Genomic DNA, 19,381 nt, shown 5'->3' on the forward strand with positions numbered 1-19,381 from the left:
AATGCTATCAGCTTTTAAACAAGGGTTTCATAAACATTAAACCTGATGATATAGTGTGTAATAATGCTCCTAACCAAGGAAGTATCATCTTGGTGAGTTGAGCTAAATCTGCTTCTAAAGGGATTTTCCCAGCTGGGCTTGTTGCCTGTTTACATCCCATCATCCCATCATGGATGGGTGGGATGGGCCCTCAGACCTTCACTTAAGTTTTAAGCATCTCCCTACTACCTGTTTATGGACTTTGCTTTAACTCCACTTGGCCTTGGAGAGAAGTAAAGAGTGTCTGGGGAGAAGGGGGTGTTATATGACAAACCTTTTCCTGGGGAGACCAACACATACCCCAGACAGGGAACCCATGACAGGCCAAAGTATGATTATGCCACCAAAATCCAATTTGATGACCTAATGAGTTTTATTGGGGTTACTTATAGGAAAGTATGTGAGGGGTTACTTACAAGAACAGAAATAACTCAAGACAGCTCTCCATCACTAAGGCGCAGCCCAGCATGAGTGATAGACAGCTGGGAACCTGGAGCATACTGCACAGCTTACAGGCAGCTCCACAGGTTGGAGAGTGTCCTTTCCAGGTGCCTCAGTTGGTCTAAAACTCTTCGAGGCAGTTCTGGTCTCAGTCTTTGCAGCTCAGCTCAGCTTCCTTCTGTCTAAGGGGGAACTCCCAGCTTTTTTTTTTTTTTCCTCCCTCTGGCCGGAGGAGCTTAGTGAATCCGGTCTCTTTCAAGGATATCCTGAAGCTGTTCTAAATTGCTAAAGGAGCTTTCCTGAAGGATACAATGTTTCAATCTGAGAGGAAACTGTTACCATACAGGAGGGAAGGCTCCGTTTATGCTGCCACGGCTTTTTCAGGGAAGCCTTCATCCTGTTGGGTCGAAGATCTCCAGTTGTAGCCTGCCGGGGCTGGGGGGTCGCGGGGAGAGGGCGAAGAACCCCCCACACACAGTTAGTAACCCCTTTTCTATCCTCTGTAAAGAGGTAAGATAAACTGCCTGTGTCCCCACAGTGAACTCTGGCCTCATACCTCAGTCATTGAATGGAGGGGTAGCCCCTGTTTACCTCAACCCAAGGGAAGGAATTTTAGCTGCATGAGTTTAACTCAGTACACAGTACTTAAGTAAGTGCTTGGTACAGAGTGGTAGGGAATCATAGATCATTGTTTGGAAGAGTAGAAAGAGTTAGGGGCCAGAGATGGCAATAGGACAATAATAGCTCATTCTGAGCAGTGATTTTTGATTTACAAATTTCTTTTGTGTACAATCTCTGGTTTCATGTTCATATGTACCCCGTACAGCCCAGTCACTTCATTCCTAGGACCCCAGCCCAGGAAAATAATCTAAGATGAGAATAAAAGTTTTAAAATGCATAGGAGAGATTAGTTATTTACTTACTTATTTTGAAGTTGAACACAGAGCCCAGAGCTCTGCAAGTACTATGCAAGTAAGTTCTCTTTGTAGTCCTTGGTTTCCCTGAGATACAAGTCCTACTATGAAACCAGGCAGTCTCTGAGCTTAGTATAAAACCCAAGCTGTCCTCAAACTCCTGTTCCTCCTGCTTCTGCCTCTTAGTGCTAGGATTATAGGAGTAAGTCACAATACTCAGGAAGATATGATAAATTATTTTAAAATGTAATATAAATTGCATACATACAGTAATTTTAATTATGCATTTAAAGTAAACTAGAGGAAAATAAGCCAACATACTAATTTTTCTGAATAGTATAGGATGATAAACAGTTGCTTTAGTCTTCTCAATATATTATATTTTCTATAATGAACATGTATTCTTCTTATAATATGGGGAGCAATGGATCCCTCCTCTTTTGTTTTTGTGTGTCTTATTAATAATCCATTGTTAAGTAGATAGGGTAGTTGCTACACTCTCCACTTAAAATACTAATGCTGCCATCAATGTAATAGCTGTAACACTTGTAAAACTTTCTTGTGCCAGCCATTATAATTCTTTTAGAATGAACTCCTTAAAATCATAGCTAGCCCTGTCTCATTAGATGTTTCAGTATAAATGACAGAAAGGTCTACTCAAACTGACTTAAACAGGACTACATGCTGAAGTGTAGCTCATTGGTTCAATCCTGGGTTCAATCCTTGGTACTGGGGAAAAATAAAAAGAAATCATATTTATAGACTTACTTGTTGAAAAAGTCTTACTTGAAGGGGAAGAAAACAGGTTTGATTCCCATCTGCATTTTTGTTTACATCTAAAAAAATAAAATTATCATAGGGACTGGAGAGCTGGCTCAGCAGTTAAAGTACTGGCTACTCTTCCAGGGGACCCAAGTTCAGTGCCCAGCACCCACATCAGGGCCCACAACCATCTGTAACTCTAGTTCCAGGCAATCTGATGCTGTATTTTGGCCTCCTGAGGTACCAGGCACACACAGGCAAAACACTCATACACATTAAATAAATAAACAAATAAATAAATAGATAAATATAATTTGTCACATTTAGTAGTGTGTGTGTGTGTGTGTGTGTGTGTGTGTGTGTATACCTGAGGGCACATACTCATGATGGACATGCAAATGTTGGAAAACAACTCCAGGAATGGTCTCTCCTTCTATCTTGTGAGTCCCCAGAGTTGAACTCAAACAGTCAGGCTTGGCAGTAAACACCTTTACCTGCTGATCCATCTGCAGTCCATCTGCATCTTTATGATGATCCCCATGTCCTCCTGATGTGGCACCTCTTGGTACGGCAGTGCCTGTTGTGGCAGGCCTTGTGCACTTTCAGGCCCTGTTCTGTATCCTCACAGGAAATTGTACATGAGAGACAGCTTCTTCACAGCCTTCTAACCAAGTCCTGAGATTTTTCTGGCTGAACAATTTAGGTCACATGCTCTCCACAATCAATAGCCAGGGGATGGGGTGGGAGGAAAAGGTGGAAATAAAATGTACTCTGCATCTTAAGCCATCTAGGCACTCTCAGGAATTGAGGGAGTCACTGTGGGGGAAGGGTAGATAAAGGGATGAATATCAAACAGGAAAGTCTCCTTGGGAAAGTAGGCAATAGACTACATTCCTCTCTCCTATCTCAATATTCTGTTTCATTTGGCACATACTGGTCTAACTAACGTCACTCCTGCGACCCTTGTCTCTTAGTTTATTCTGTGATCACTGAATATACACGGCTTAAGTAGAGCTTATGAAATTCTTGTGCTTAAATCACCTTAGTAAATCTTCAACTTGAAGATAAGGCGGGGCTCCAGCTGCATATGTAGCAGAGGATGGCCAAGTTGGTCATCAATGGGAGGAGAGGCCCTTGGCCCTGTGAAGGTTCTATGCCCCAGTGTAGGGGAATGCCAGGGCCAGGAAGGGAGAGAGGATGGGTTGGTGAACAGGGGGAGGAGGGATGGAATAGGGTTTCTTTTTTCCAGAGGGGAAACTAGGAAAGGGGATAACATTTGAAATGTAAATTAAAAAAATCTAATTAAAAAAAAAAGAAAGAAAAAAAAAGATAAGGAGGAATTTTTTTTTCAATTTAGCTTATATGGTCAGCAGGTTATTTGTTGGTTGTGTTTATATTAAGCCATCTTTATTGTTTATTACATTTTATTATTTATTTTATTTATTTATTTTTTATTTTATTTTTATTTATTATTTTATATTAAAATATTTTTAATTGTATGTGTATGGGGTATTTTAACTACATATATGTCTGTGTACCATGTGTATGCCTGATGCTCTTGGAGACTAGAAGAAGGTGTCAGATTTCCTGGAAGTGGAGTTACAAATGGCTCTGAGCCATCATATGGGTGCTGAGAATTGAACCCAGGTCATCTGGAAGAGCAACCAGTGCTCTGAACCCAGTAGCCATCTATCCAGCGCAATTGTTATCTTATTTTATCTGTGAATACATTTGTGTGTGTGTGTGTGTGTGTGTGTGTGTGTGTGTGCATGTGAGTACGTGTGTGTATGTTATACAGAGGAACATGTTAGTTATCCTGGCCTACCTCTCCAGTGATCCTCCTGTTTGGGAGCTATTAAAATATGCCTTAGAACCAGTAGTGTTGGCACATGCCTAGCTCTTTGGCTGCTTCAGGAGTCATTAATCCAATGCCAGTCTGGGCTACATAGTGAGTTCCTGTTACATACACAGGTAGACTGGGAATGTAGTTCAGTAGTAGAGCATTTGCTTAATACACACACATTTGATTTGCTGGTTTATTTGTTTGCCGTGGTAACGTGGTTTGATACCATTACTACACACACATACATAAAAGTACCATCTCAAGATAGGTAAGTTTATATCAAAGAACTATAAGGCACATATCAGCTGACAGTAGAGTTACAGATTTCAGGAGCCATAATGCTTACAACAGCCCACAAAGAAACACCCCTTTCTCAAGGTACCCGAGAGCCTGAAATATTAACTGCCAACTTCTTTTGTTAGGAGTTTGCTTAAAACCCTTTTTAAAGATTTCATTCTTATTTATGTGTATGAGTGCTTTGACTGCACGTATATATAGGAGCACTGCATGCAAGCCTGGAGTCTGTCAGAGACAGAACAGGCTGTTGAGTTTCCCAGATCTGGTTGCTACAGATGCCTGTAAGTTATCATGTAGGTGCTGGAACTAGAACTCGGGCTTTGCAAGAACAGCAAGCCTTCTCATCCCTAAGCCATCTCTCCAGCCCCATATTTTGATTTCTAATTAATTGTCTATGCAGGGTTTTTTTTTTTTTTTTGTGGGAGCATGTTCATGTGTTAGTGTAGGTGCCCAAGAAGTCCAGAAGAGTGTCAGCTACCCCAGAACTGGAGTTACAAGCAATTGTTAACAACTCGATGCCAGAGCTGGGACCAAAATCTTCATCCTCTCTACAAGACAAGTTTAACTGCTCAGCCATCTCTCCAGCCCCGTAACTCACAAAATGTTAATGGCAAATTTCATAGTCACAACATGTTCTGGAGCTTTAAAAAAAAAATGAGATTATTTGTTCTGCATTACATTGAAAGTTAGTGTAGCGTAGAATTCGAACTCAGTTCTGCCTCTTTCTAGAGCTGCTCCCCAAGTGTTAGTCTAGATGTGCTGCTTATCCTAACTTGCTTTCTGCTGCCATGATAAACATCATGATCAAAAACAACTTGGGTGGGCTGGCGAGATGGCTCAGCGGGTAAGAGCACTGACTGCTCTTCCAAAGGTCCTGAGTTCAAATCCTAGCAAACACGTGGTACCTCACAACCACCCGATAAGAGATCTGACACCCTCTTCTGGTGTGTCTGTAGACGGCAACAGTGTACTTATGTATAATAATAAGTAAATCTTTGGGCCAGAGTGAGCAGGGACTGAGCAAGTCGGGCTTACGGGAGTCAGCAGAGGTCCTAAATTCAAGTCCCAACAACCATACGAAGGCTCACAACCATCTGTACAGCTACAGTGTACTCATATACATAAAATAAATAAATAAATCTTAAAACAACAACAACAACTTGGGTGAAAAAGGTATATTTCAACTCACAGGTTTTAGATCATCTTAGAGGAAAGCCAGGCAGCAAGGAGCGCAAGGCAGGAACCTGGAGGCAGGAACTGAATTAGGAACCATGAAGGAATGCTGCTCAGCCAGCTTTTTAAATCAGCCCAGGCCTGTCTGCATTGCAGGTACCTGCAGAAGTCAGAACACATCAGAGCCCTCCTGAGTCAATCAGCAATCAAAATATCCGGAAGACGCACTCACAAGCTGATCTGATGGCAACAATTCTTTAGTAGGGATTCCTTCTGCCCAGGTGCCAAATTGATAATTAAGATTAACCAGGTACTATAAAAGCCTATTCTAAATCTCCATAATATTACTCTTAAAACGGTGGCCTGGTTTCCCAGCTCCGGAGGGCTTCGTGTGGCTCTCTGTGTCCTGACTACTGGGGAGAGCTACTTCAGCATCGTGTTTTCTGGCACACCCCCTCAAAGCGCAGTCAGCAGCATTCAGAACAGCCCCTGGATGGCTGCCCTGCAGGGACTTCGATGATGGCTGTTCTATTTTGAGATTAAAAAAAAAAAGAGTTCAGCATTCAGTGGGCCAAAAACATATTCCAGCATCAGCTTTTAAAATCTCCTGGTACATTTACATGACGAAGGCTTCATGGGGCTTGAGCTCTTTCCAGTTTGACTAGGGTAAGATAGATTTCACTCCAACTGAGGAGAGCTGTAGGTTAGACAAGTGTTCAATTCCCAGCACTCCACATGGCAGCTGACAACTGTCCCTAACTCCAGTTCCAGGAAATCCAACACCTTCACACAGAAACACGTGCAGGGAAGATGCCAACTTGCATGAAAACAAACAAACAAATTGCATAGAGTGCAGTAAAGGCAGAATTATGAGGCACATGTGTGGAGAACTACACTGTTTGTTGACTACCCATGAGATTGGGATGTCTCAAGATCAAGTCGGTGTCGCCAGATAAGAGGCTAGCACTGCCGGGTCATAAAGTCTGATGCATGGTCCATCGCCCATCCTTACAAAGAGGAGCTATCCTTCCGTGTTGGCGGTTTTAACCTCCAGCTCCTGGCTGCTACACTAGTCCGCTTCAGGCTGAAGCTTTTAGTATCTATGAGGCTGAGTCCATAGTCAGTGACATAGGCGGCGGGAGATAGGAAAGTTTTTGTCTTTAAAATTTGATAAAGACTGGCTTCCCATTCAGCTCTTCATCTCCACAATAGCTTGCGTTCAGTCCTGAGTTCTCTTGTTCTCTATGAATTAGGCTTTATGTTGATTGTAACTAACTGACAGTAAGTCACCCACCATCTACTTCATGTGCTATCCAAGACCTCTGTCTTTCTTTCTCAACCTACTCACCTTCTTTTTAGGTATTCCCCTAAGGAAATGCCAGCACAGATAATTTTTCCCCAAGTCTATTTTACCCCTGTTTGAACAGTCCTAGTAAAAGGTCATATAGGCCAGATGAGAGCTCCAGCCGAAAACAGCACAGCAAGATAATTAATTAGAGTGAACTTCGGAGGGCGGTTATGGTTTTCCATTATGGGAATTCTACCTGCCTATTGATTTTTGTATTTTTTGAGACAAGGTTTCTCTGTGTAGCCCCGGCTGTCCTGGAATTCATTTTGTAGACCGGAGTGGCCTGGAACTCAAGAGATCCACCTGCCTCTGCTTCCCAAGTGCTGGGATAAAAGGCAGGCACCCCATGCCTGGCTGCAAGTTTACCTCTTATCAAAGGAAATCCGTGCCATTTGTTTTTGATAGAGTCCAATAAGTCCTTTAAAATGGCCTTGGAGTGTTTACTCTCCTGGACACGTAATCTGTTCCAGTCACTTGGGAATTAATCAACTGTAAGGCCGGGCATGATACTGTACTCAGGAGACTGGAGTAAGTGGGTTATGATTTTGAACTCAGCCTGGACAACACAGCCAGACACCATCTAAAAAAAAAAATTAATTACAACTGGACATTTTTCAAATTTTCAAGCAATTGCTGATAACTTAGAGCCATGGCTCTCAACCTTACTAACGCAGTGACCCTTTAGCACAGTTCCTTATGTTGTGCTAACCCCTAGCCATAAAATTATTTTTGTTTAGCCAGGTGGTGGCACACGCCTTTAATCCCATAATTTGGGAGGCAGAAGCAGGTGGATTTCTGAGTTCGAGGCCAACCTGGTCTACAGAGTGAGTTCCAGGACAGCCAGGGCTACACAGAGAAACCCTGTCTCAAAAAAAAAAAAAAATTATTTTTGTTTGCTACTTTTGTAACTGTAATTTTGCTACTGTTAGGAATCGTAATGTAAATAGTTTTGGAGATATAGGTTTGCCAAAGGGGTCACAACCTACAAGTTGAGAACCGCTGCCTTAGATCCTGGTCAATTATAGAATGTTTTGAGAGCTAAAAATATTTTCTATCGGATGTCCAATATGGCCTCACACACCTATAATCCCAGCACTTGGAAAGTAGCAGCCCGGATAATCGGGGGTTCAAGGTCATCTTTTGAACTATATAGCAAGTTCAAGGGTAGCCTGGACTAAATGAGAGTGTTTCAGAAAACAACAACAAATATTCTACATTTTTGTTGTGATTATACTTCTTAAAACTTAAAATTGAGACACATGATCTGATAATGAGGTGAAATATTCTTAAGATGTTTTTATTTTAATTTTATGTGTATGAGTACCCCTTTTGTATGTAGTATGTACATGTGCCACATGTAGAGGCAAGAAGAGGGCATCAGATACCCTGGAACTAGAGTTATAAATGATTTGTGAGCTGCCATATGGGTTCTGACAATAGATCCTGGATCTTCTGCAAGAGCATCAAATGCTCTAACCACTGAGCAATCTCTCCAGCCACTTGAAATGAATGTTTTAAAAACACATTAAGGGCCAGAGAGATGGCTCAGCGGTTAAGAACACTGATTGCTCTTCTGAATGTCCTGAGTTCAAATCCCAGCAACCACATGGTAGCTCACAACCATCTGTAATGAGATCTGACACCCTCTTCTGGAGTGTCTGAAGACAGCTACAGTGTACTTACATATAATAAATAAATAAATCTTTTAAAAAGTACTTTAAAAAATGTTATATGTGTGAGTGTTTTATCTGCATGCATGACTGTATACTATGTATACCTGGTGCCTGCAGTGGAGTTGTCAGAGGCAGTTCAGATCTCTTGGAACTTGAGTTACAGATAGTACTGAGTCACCATGTGAATGCTGGGAATAGAATCTAGCTTCTCTGGAAGATCATCCAGTGCTCTTAACTACTGAGCTATCTCTCCAGCCTGAAATGAAATGCTTTAAATTAGAACACTTAACCACCATGCATTCTTGACAGTTAATATATTTCCCCATTATGCTCCTTGTTTATAATTGCTTTTATTATTGTGTATTCAGAAACTTTGGCCTTAATCAAACACTTCCACTAAGAGGAGAATCAATAAAAAAATGTGTTAAAGAATAAAAGAAGTCTAAAATTTAGTGGTGCAAAATAACTGAAAATCACAGTGTTCAGAAATTTAATATTCTTCCATTAACGGTAGGCCATTATTTTTAATAAGCCTTGTTTTTGAAGCAGTTATTAGGCCATTTAAAAATTGTTTTACAGTTCTAGCAGATCTGATTTGCAAGAACAAAGAGACAGGAATGTAATCTTGCTGTATTCAGGTCTGTAAAGATTATATGCATTGTGTACAGTTTTAGAAGAAAGATGTGCATAATTTGGAATAGTCTCAAAAACATCAACTAAAAATATTCAGAGGCTAGAAAACAACCCATGTGGACTCTTACCCTATGATATACTCATACAAATGGGTGCTAGTGAATAAAGCTCACACACTATAACAAAAGCAAAGGTTTGGAAGCCATCCATGAATGATGGTATAATGAACTCACCTCAAATATAATTAAAGAAAAAGACTGAGGAGTAGGGAGATGTCAGGACACTTCTGTATTCCTAGTAAAGTCCAGAGGCTGAGATAAGAAGATCCGAAGTTCAAGGCCAGCCTGATCTACATATCCAGACCTTACTTCAAAACATTGGAAGGTTCTATTATGGGAAGATTTCCAAGATGTATTGTTTTTGTTTTCTCTTTCCTTCCTTCTTCCTTCCTTCTTTCCTTCCTTCCTTCTTTCCCTCCTTCTTTCCTTCCTTTTTCCTTCCTTCCTTCCTTCCTTCCTTCCTTCCTTCCTTCCTCCTTTCCTTCCTTTCTTCTTTCTTTCTTTTATTAGATATTTTCTTTATTTACATTTCAAATGTTATCCCCTTTTCTGATTTCCCCTCCGAAAACCCCCTATCCCATCCCCTCTCCCCCTGCTCACCAACCCACCCACTCCCACTTCCCTATCCTGGGATTCCCCTACACTGGAGCATCAAGCCTTTTCAGGACTAAGGGCCTCTCCTCACATTGATGTCCAACAAGGCCATCCTCTGCTACATGGCAACTGGAGCCATGGGTCCCTCCATGTGTACTCTTTGTTTGGTGGTTTAGACCCTGGGAGCTCTGGGGGGTACTGGTTGGTTCATACTGTTGATACCAAATGAAGCTCATGAAAAAGGAAGACCAAAGTATGGATACTTCGGTCCTTCTTAGAACAGAGAACAAAATATCCATGGGAGGAGATACAGAGACAAAGTGTGGAACAGAGACTGAAGGAAAGGCCATCTAGAGGCAGCCCCACCTAGAAATCCATCTCATATACAGTCATCAAACACAGACACTACTATGGATGCCAACAAGTGCTTGCTGACAGGAGACTTATATAGCTGTCTCCTGAGAGGCTCTGCCAGAGCCTGACATATTCAGAAGTGGATGCTCTCAGCCAACCTTTGGACAGAACACAAGGTCCCCAATGGAGGAGCTAGAGAAAGGACGGGAGGAGCTGAAGGAGCTTGCAGTCCTATAGAAAGGAACAACAATATGGACCAAGATGTATTATTAAATGAAGCAAGAAAGCACAGAATTTGTGTGTAGGATGCTACCACTGAGTTAAAAAATTAAATGCAGGGGAGGAAGGGTGGGCTGGGAGATTGCTTTGGGAGTAGAAAACACTTCTTGTTAAGCCTGACAACCTGAATTCCATCTGTAGGGCCCACATAGTAGAAGAGTATCAATTCTGACAGGTTGACCTCTGACCTCCACACACTCACATACATGCTCGCAAAACAAAATAAGTGAAATACTTACTTTTAATTAAAAGGGGAGTCTCTGTAGTAGAGTTCTTGCTTAGCATGTGTGAGGAGAAGAATAAAAATAGGAGAATATATACATATATATCTGTGTATGAATAAGATTAAGTCTGAAAGTATACACACAAAATCAATAATCATGATTGTCTATGAAAGGGGTGCGGACTAAACAAGGAGGTCTAGAACGAGAGAGGGATGGGTTTTTTTGTTTTGGTTTGGTTTTTGTTGGTTTTTTTTTTTTTGGTTTTTGGTTTTTTTTCTGAGACAGGGTTTCTCTGTGTAGCCTTGGCTGTCCTGGAACTCACTCTGTAGATCAGGCTGTCATCGAACTCAGAAATCTGCCTGCCTCTGCCTCCCAAGTGATGGGATTAAAGGCGTGCACCACCACTGCCAAGCTTAGGAGGGTTTTTTTTTAATAGCTTTATATACTTCTTGATGTTTCCTATTGTGCTACTAATTTTAAAAACCAAATAAATAACATTAAATGAAGAGCATAAAAGAACCAATATGGAGAAAAATATGGAGAAAAATGAGGAGAGAGATGAGGGTTTTATTCATACTTATGAATGGTCTTCAGTAACTCATCTTATGGGTACCTCCACAATCAGTGTAAATTAGCACATGCTTAACTCAATTGCAAAGACAATGAATGGATTGTTCCACAGGAGAGTTTGATGATGATTCAGACGTGGTCCTAATTCACAGAGGAGAATATTGAATTTGTGGCTTTTTTTTTTTTTGTATGAAAAAGCATTAGTCAGTGAAGAATAATGCAATTCTCTACTCCCTAGGCTTAATGGTTGTAAATTTATTGTTTATAAATGGCTTTCTTGTCTAATCCACATTTATAAAAACCATTCTGTAGTACATGAAATAGAAATTTCCATATTCTGGTCTACATAGTGAGTTCCAGATCAGCCAGGCTTTTGCAGAGAAACCCTGTCTCAAAAAACAAAACCAGAAACATTTTTTCTATTTTCATGTTCTAAAAAAGAAATGGATGTGAGAGGGCTGGTGTAAATGCTTAGGAATATTTTTTTTGTAAACATGAGGACCTGAGTTCAAATTCCCTGTACCAGTGTAAAATCCAGGAAGACTTAAGCTCCTGTAACCCCGGCAGAGCCAGAGGAAGGCAAGTGGATCTGGAGAGCTCACTGGCTAGCCAAAATGGCTGAGCTTCTGTTCAGTGAGAGATCCTGGCTCAAGGCACTATGATGGACAGAGAGAGAGGGAAACTTGCAATGTCATACTCTGGCCTCTGCATACAAAGGCATGCACATCTCCACACTCATGAACGCAACACACACACACACACACACACACACACACACAGCACAGCACAGCACACTGGAAATACGACATTAAAACTTATTGGTGCCGGGCGGTGGTGGCGCACGCCTTTAATCCCAGCACTTGGGAGGCAGAGGCAGGCGGATTTCTGAGTTCGAGGCCAGCCTGGTCTACAGAGTGAGTTCCAGGACAGCCAGGGCTACAGAGAAACCCTGTCTCGAAAAACCAAAAAAAAAAAAAAAAAAAAAACTTATTGGTGCTTCCAACTATTGGAACACGATCTTGTTTGTTTCATGGTACTAGAAATGGAACCCCAGGTTTTTTTCACACTAAACAAGCTCTCTACCATTGAGCAACACCCTCAGTCCACAGAAGACAACATGTGAAATTGAAACTAGCTTGAAATAAGGAGCTAAGTCATTACTGAGGGCTTGCAGGTTCACTGAATGTTCTAGAAGTCCTCAAACTGTGCTTACTCCTGCTGTCTCTGGCACCAAATTTTTGCATAGTTATTTTTTTTCTTTATTCTGATCCAGAGATTTTGCTGAATTTCTAATTTGATTCTTTATAGTAAAAAGCATATAAGAATTTTTTAAAAATTCTTTCATCCAGCTGGGTGCTGGGTGGCCTTTAATTCTAGCACTGGGGGTGGGGTGAGGTGGGGCAGAGGCAGGTGAATCTCTGAGTTCTAGGTTAGCCTGGTCCACAGATTGAGTTCCAGAACATCTAGGGCTACATAGAGAAATCTGGTCTCAGAAAACAAAACAAAAACAAAATCTTCCATTTATTCAATCTTAAAATGTAATGCATCTGAGAATTACAAAGAAAGGTTATGCAGATTCCTAGGACTATTCTGATTGACTGGGTCCAAGGTGGGGCCTGGGAATGTGGTTTTTATAAGCCCACAGATGTTCTTTTTCAGGGGATCTGAGCACTGCCATAAAAATATATTCAACAAATGAGATTGCTTGTAGCTAGTGACTCTGCATGGCTGATTAAAATCAGCACAGCTCCTCAGAACCTCTCCCTGAGCTCATTATTGCTAATACAAAGAGGCAAAGATGAGGAGCTGGTGATGATGAGCCCCCCGAGGGCAGAGAAGAGGCCCTGGTAACTAACAGCACATCACGCTAGTGTGTCTACAGTTCAGAGGAAGACACAGATTAAAACAAGCGAATCTCTCCTTTACCTCTAAAACTCTGCAAGTGTGTACTAAACTGTCTTTGGAGCTTCCCCGGGGTTGGGGTGGGATGGTGGTGGGTGGTCTGAAGTTGCCTCTTCTCTTCAAAGAACAGTTGTTACATGTTGACCATGCTAATTAGATACCTTGGTGGTTTGGGATTTCTGTTTCCCAGCGACTGCTGTCCTGTCCCCACCCCCGGCAGCCCTGTGCCCTCTGAGATTTGAAAGAATACATGCGCCTATGTCCTCAAGTTTCCCCTATAGAGGCCTCACTCTGGACAACTTTGTTTACGGAACTGCCTCTCCTCTCCAACCTTGGTGAAGTCCCAGCATGGCTCCCTTTGCAGTTTTGCAGAGCTTGTCTTCCTTGTCAGTTGACCTCTCTGGCTGAGAGTATTTTGTGAAAGCAACTTTAAAATTATTTGAGATGGCTGGATGCCTAACACACACATTTGTCATTTGCTGAAGGGTTTTACAGTTCCTGAGTATAACTTCCTGAGGGTTTTTAACTGTGTGCTTATGGTCCAAGGCAATTATTGCAAAGGACATACTTTTATTAATTGAAATCATAAATACTTTGTAGGTGTTCTAATAAAATGAGGTGATTTAAGGCTTAAATGGCATATTGAGTCATTCTAGAACAGCACACCTTGGTAAAAGCCAATGGAAAAATACAGAAGGAGAACAAACCCGTTAAACAGTACCGTAGGAGCCATAGGAAATGTCAGCAGTTCAGTGTGGTTTGGTTTAGTCTACTTTTTGTCAGGCAACCAGGATGGAGCCCAGGACCTCACACAAGCTAAACAAGCCTTCTAGCACAGAGCAATAACTACAATCTCTCATGAATTTTACAAAGATATTTTCACTGCGGTTTCATTTGCTAATTGTTTTTCCTTAATGCAAAAATTAGCAGGTGCTCACAGCTTGTCCCATCTTTCAGTAGAGAATGCCCTTGTAGGAATGATTCTGTACTGTAACCATTTACTGCCCTTATAAAAGCACATAATACTTACCGGACAATTCCCGATGTCTGACTATACGCTACATTAATGACAGTCATTAACTTACTTTCCAGAAAGGAAATGCAGATGTGCTTTGACAATGAATAGTCTCATAACTCCAACATAAATTGAAAATATCACCTGGGAGAGGGGTATAACTGCCCATGGTGTGTGCTTGCCTAGTATCTGTGAGGTCCTTCCTGGGCTTGATACCCAGAACTGGGAAAATAATCACCCATTAGAGAAAAGCACAAGTAGAGGGCTGGGTGTGGCAGTGCACACCTGTAATTCTGACACTTGGGAAGTAGAGGCAGAGGATCAAGAGTTCAAGACCAGCTGGACACAGTGGCACATATCTTTTTTTTTTTTTTTTTTTTTTTTTTTTTTTTTAGTTTTTTGAGACAGGGTTTCTCTGTGTAGTCCTGGCTGTCCTGGAACTCACTCTGTAGACCAGACTGGCCTTGAACTCAGAAATCTGCCTGCCTCTGCCTCCCAAGTGCTGGGATTAAAGACGTGCACCACCACTGCCCTGCTACAGTGGCAAATATCTTAATCCCAGCACTGGCAAGTAGATCTTTATGAATCAGGCCTGCCAGGGCAACATACTTAGACCCTGTCTGAAAAAAAAAAAATAGGAAATAGTTCAAGACCAGCCTGATCATTCAAACTGCTTGAGACCTTGTTTCAAAAAACAGCAACAACAGATCCATTGAGTCTGCAACATGGTGGCACACTGTTATAATCCCAGCACTCAGGAGGTTAAGGCAGGAGTGGTGCTATCTTTAAGGTTAGCCTGGGCTATATAGTATGTACCAGACCAGTTAGGACTACAGATTGTTACAATAGCCAAAAAGAGGGAGGGGCAAGATGCTCAGTGGGTAAGGATGCTTGCACCAATCTTGACCATCTGAGTTGAGGTTGGTCCTGGAAACTCACATGTTGGAAGCAAAGACTGGATGACTGAAACATGTCCTCTGGCCTTCAACCAGGAGTTGTCATATGTATGCATGTGTTTTAATGTTAAAATTTTTAAAAAATACTCATTTAAAAGCAGGTATGGTGGGATGTGCTTCTAATCCCGTCATTCAGGAGGCTAAGACAGGAAGACAGAAAGCTCAACCCTATCCTGTGCTACATAGTGAGAACTTCTCTAAAAAACGTATGACACGGCCTAGCTCAGTAGCAAGGTAAACAACAGAGTTTGGCGGTTTCCTCCCTGATCTCAGGCTGAGTACGAGGTTTCTCTGTGTGGCTGCTGCTCAGACTCACAAGACCCTGAATTGAAGACAAAATAAAGTTTGGATTTCAAAGTATGCACCCAGGATATGTCTCCGTGGTACGATACTCACCTACCTTGCTCAAGGACCTGGATGCTAAGTTTGATGTCCTGTGTCAATAAAAAGTAAGAAAAACAAAAAAGAATAGTCATCTCTAAGGAAGACCAAAGATGAACTTACAAAGCCACGTATAGCTAGTGGCTGTGATAATAGACAGGAAAGGTAATGTTTCTGCATGTTAGGCACCAAATCCAGACTGTTTGAGTATTCAAAACCTAACTTTGGATTAACACTCAATGCAAAGAAATTAGAGTGTTAAAAACTCAAAGAAGGGGAAAAAATATCCTCATCTATTATTTAGGTAGGAGAAAAAAACACATATAATTTTAAGCCAAATACATAATAAGGAAAAAATGTCATTGATTTGGTATCTGTACAATACCATCCCATTATTCTGGTCCTCCCTGCCCCCCTACTTCCTTCCTTTCTTCCTTTCTTCAAATAAATGGAATGGAGTGAATTGGCAGATACATTTGGCACTGTGTAGCATGGTGAAATATAAATGAATAACAAACACCAGAAGGCCTAAGTGGATGTGGATTAAATTAAATATTTACACACTACACAGCAGATCTTTCGTGAAGGGCAAGTCTATGAACCCGAAGCTTCAGTAATAAAAGGGATTGGAAATGGTTTTGTTTGCATGACGCCTGCTGTTTGACACCTGGGCCAAAGGCAGTCTAACCCAGCTGCGAGCAGGTAACCCATGTATCTCAAAATAAAGTTATCCAGCTGTTTTAAAACTGTGTGTGTATGTTCAGATGAATAAAGAGATGACTAATGTACACGCCAAACACATTGGTGGTGGTTATTTCTGTTCAGTTGACTGGTTGTTGTTGTTACTATTGGTAACCCTTTGCGCTTTCTCCAGGTTTTCAGTACTGAGCTGAAACTGGTTTTGTTTTATTTTTGGAGACAGAGCTTCAGGATGAATTTGCAGTTGCTTCCACCCTCAAGGGCCACTTTTACAGGTATGGACTGTCATTCCCAGCTCTGGAGCACTTCTTCTGGGGGTGGGGTGAGGAAGTAGGTTTGGGGGTTGGACTGGGAAGACTGGTTCAGTGGGTAAAGTGCTTGATTTACAAACATGAGGACCAGGAAGATAGATAAATACATAAAGCCAGTTATGGTGATGCACACCTAGGATCCCAGGGCGGGGAGATGGAGACGGTTTAGCCAGCTGGTAAGCTTCATTTCCAGTGAGAGACCCTATCTCAAAAAATAAAGTGGAGACACAGATTGTCAATCTCTGACTTCCATATGAGCAAGACACACACAAATAAAATATTATCTAGAGGGGGTGGGTTTCAAGACAGGGTGTCTCTGTATAGCCTGGCTATCCTGGAACTCATTTTGTAGAGCAGGCTGGCCTCAAACTCATAGATACCCCTACCTCTGTGTCCCCAGTACTGCGATTAAAGGGGTCTACCAGTGCAAGGCAAAATAATTTTTTTCAATAAAGACAAGCAGAAAAAGGACTAGTAACCAACATCCAACACACTCATGCTGGAGCAATAATTCCTAACTTGTCTCCTTTGCTTTGAACATTCCCTCTTCTCTTTCTTAAGTTTGTCATCGCTTTTCCCCACTCCATCCATCCACTCCTCTTTCCTGCCCCTACCTCCCTTCCTTCCCTCAGCTGTAGCTGAAGTCCCCAGTCATCGCTGCCCCTTCCTCCCAGGAGTGACCATTAATGAGAACGCCGATGCTCTCTACACGTGTTAAGTGCTTCTCCTGATGGACCCCTGCACTTGTGAACAGTCGGTGAAACACATGTGTGCCTGAAAATCACGATGAATTATGGAGATGGGAGGAAGTAGCTGTTTGTTTGGAGATGAGAGTCCCAGGCTGGCCTCACACTCTTGAGACCTCCCCCCCACCCCATCTCTGTCTCTTAAATAGCTAGAATTGCAGCTTTATACCACCAGATTACTATTTTTTTCATTAATTTTATGTCTGTGAGATGCTGAAATAATTAGATTTCTTCCTTCCTTCCTTCCTTCCTTTTTCTTTTTTTAAGTGTTCCTTCAAAACCACTATTAAACCAGAGAGATAGCTCAGTGGATAAAGGAATTTGCTGTCATACCTGACAACCCAGTTTAATCTCTGGTGGTAGAAGGTAAGAATTCACATTCACTTCCACAGGTTGTCCACTGACCTCTACTCTACACACATGGTGGGGTACACACATACAGTAAGTAAATAAATGTTAAAAAAGAAGAAAGAAAGAAAGAAAGAGAGAAAGAAAGAAAGAAAGGAAGGAAGGAAGGAAGGAAGGAAGGAAGGAAGGAAGGGAGAAAGGAAGGGAGAAAGAAAGCAAGAAAAGTCAGACAGAGAAAAAAGAAAAGAAGAGAAGAGAAGAGAAGAGAAGAGAAAAGAAACAGGTAGTGGTGGTGTACATCTTTAATTCCAGCCCTTGGGAGGCAGAGGAAGATCTCTGAATTTGAGGCCAGCCTGGTCTACAGAGTCAGTTCCAGTACAGCCATTGTTACACAGAGAAACCCTGTGTCAAAACAAGGCAAACTCTTGGGAATAAAATAAAAACAAACCACCAGGACAATAACAAAAGGAAGCAAAGGATGATTTCTTACGGCACCATTTTGGGATTGAGAGAATAGCTGGGCGCTAGGACCCCTGGCTAGCATTTGCAAGACTCTGGTTTGATCCCTAGCACAAAGGAGGTTGAAGAGGAAGGAGAGAGAGAGAGAGAGAAGGAGAGAGAGAGAGAGAGAAAGAAAAAGAGAGAGAGAAACAGATAGACACATACAGAGAGAGTTCATGTATGATATAGGTGGAGGCCAGAGGACAACCTAGCATGTTGGTTCTCTTTTTTTTAGAGGCAGGGGCTCTTCCTGGCCTTGATTCCAGTAAAGAGCAAAAGTGTTGGCAGAATGACTCATTGCTAGACAAAGGCAAGAGCCAAGAAATGAGCTAGGAGCTTAGGCATGGTGGCATATGCCTAACATTCTGGAAGCAGAGGCAGGCAGATCTCTGTGAGTCTGAGGCCAGCAAGAGTTACATAATGAACCTCTTCTTTTTTTGTTTTTTGTTTTAATAAAAATAAAACTAAAAAGAGGAGGAGAGGAAGAGAGCAGGGGCCCTGGCATAGCAATGCACCTGTGGCCCCAACTGCTGGAAAGGCTGAAGTAGGAGGCCAGCCTCCAAAACATAGCAAGAACATGTCTCAAAGAAAGAAAGAAAGAAAGAAAGAAAGAAAGAAAGAAAGAAAGAAAGAAAGAAAGAAAGAAAGAAAGAGAAAGAGAGAAAGGAGGGGGGATGGAGGTAGGGAGGGACGAGAGGAGGGAGGGGGGAGGGAAGGAGACAGAGAGACAGACAGAGAGAAAAGTAAGAGAGAAAGAGAATAGTAACAGAGAAGAAAAGTTGGGCTAGAGAAGAAAATAGAAATGGAAAGGGAGAGATACAGGCCTTTGATCCCAAGCACTTGGAATGCAGAAGCAGGCAAATTTCTCAGTTTGAGGCCAGCCTGATCTACGGAGTGAGTTCCAAGAAGGCTGGCTATACAGAGAAACCCTATCTTGAAAAATAAAAAACAGACAGGCAGGCAAACAGACAGACAGACAGAAAGAGGAGGGAAAGAAGGAAAGAGAAGAAAGAAAGGAAAGGAAGGAAGGAAGAGGGAGAAAAGAAGGGAGGGAGAGAGGGAAGGAGGGACGGACAGAGGAGGGAGGACAATCTAAACGAGGAGATAATGGCCGTTTGAACTAAGCATGTGAAGGGACCAGTGTCCACAGCTTGCAAAAGACAGACCAGAGTTTGTGGAGACTGAGAGGAAGCCGAGATTCTGGCCCGCTGTACCATTTCACACCCCAGCTGGCAACCCGGGGTCAGAGGATGCAGCTGCAAGCTGATCTTCCTATCCCCCTAGGACAGTGTCTGCAACACTGCAGCCGCCACAGATAA

General features: G+C 42.0%; 1 pseudogene; it reads left to right on the forward strand.

Annotated features, from left to right (window-relative positions):
* The window catches only part of LOC116072800, a 60,358-nt pseudogene that overhangs the window by 579 nt on the left and 40,398 nt on the right, over nt 1-19,381 (forward strand).

Source organism: Mastomys coucha, unplaced genomic scaffold (assembly GCF_008632895.1).
Source record: "Mastomys coucha isolate ucsf_1 unplaced genomic scaffold, UCSF_Mcou_1 pScaffold23, whole genome shotgun sequence".
NCBI lineage: Eukaryota > Metazoa > Chordata > Mammalia > Rodentia > Muridae > Mastomys > Mastomys coucha.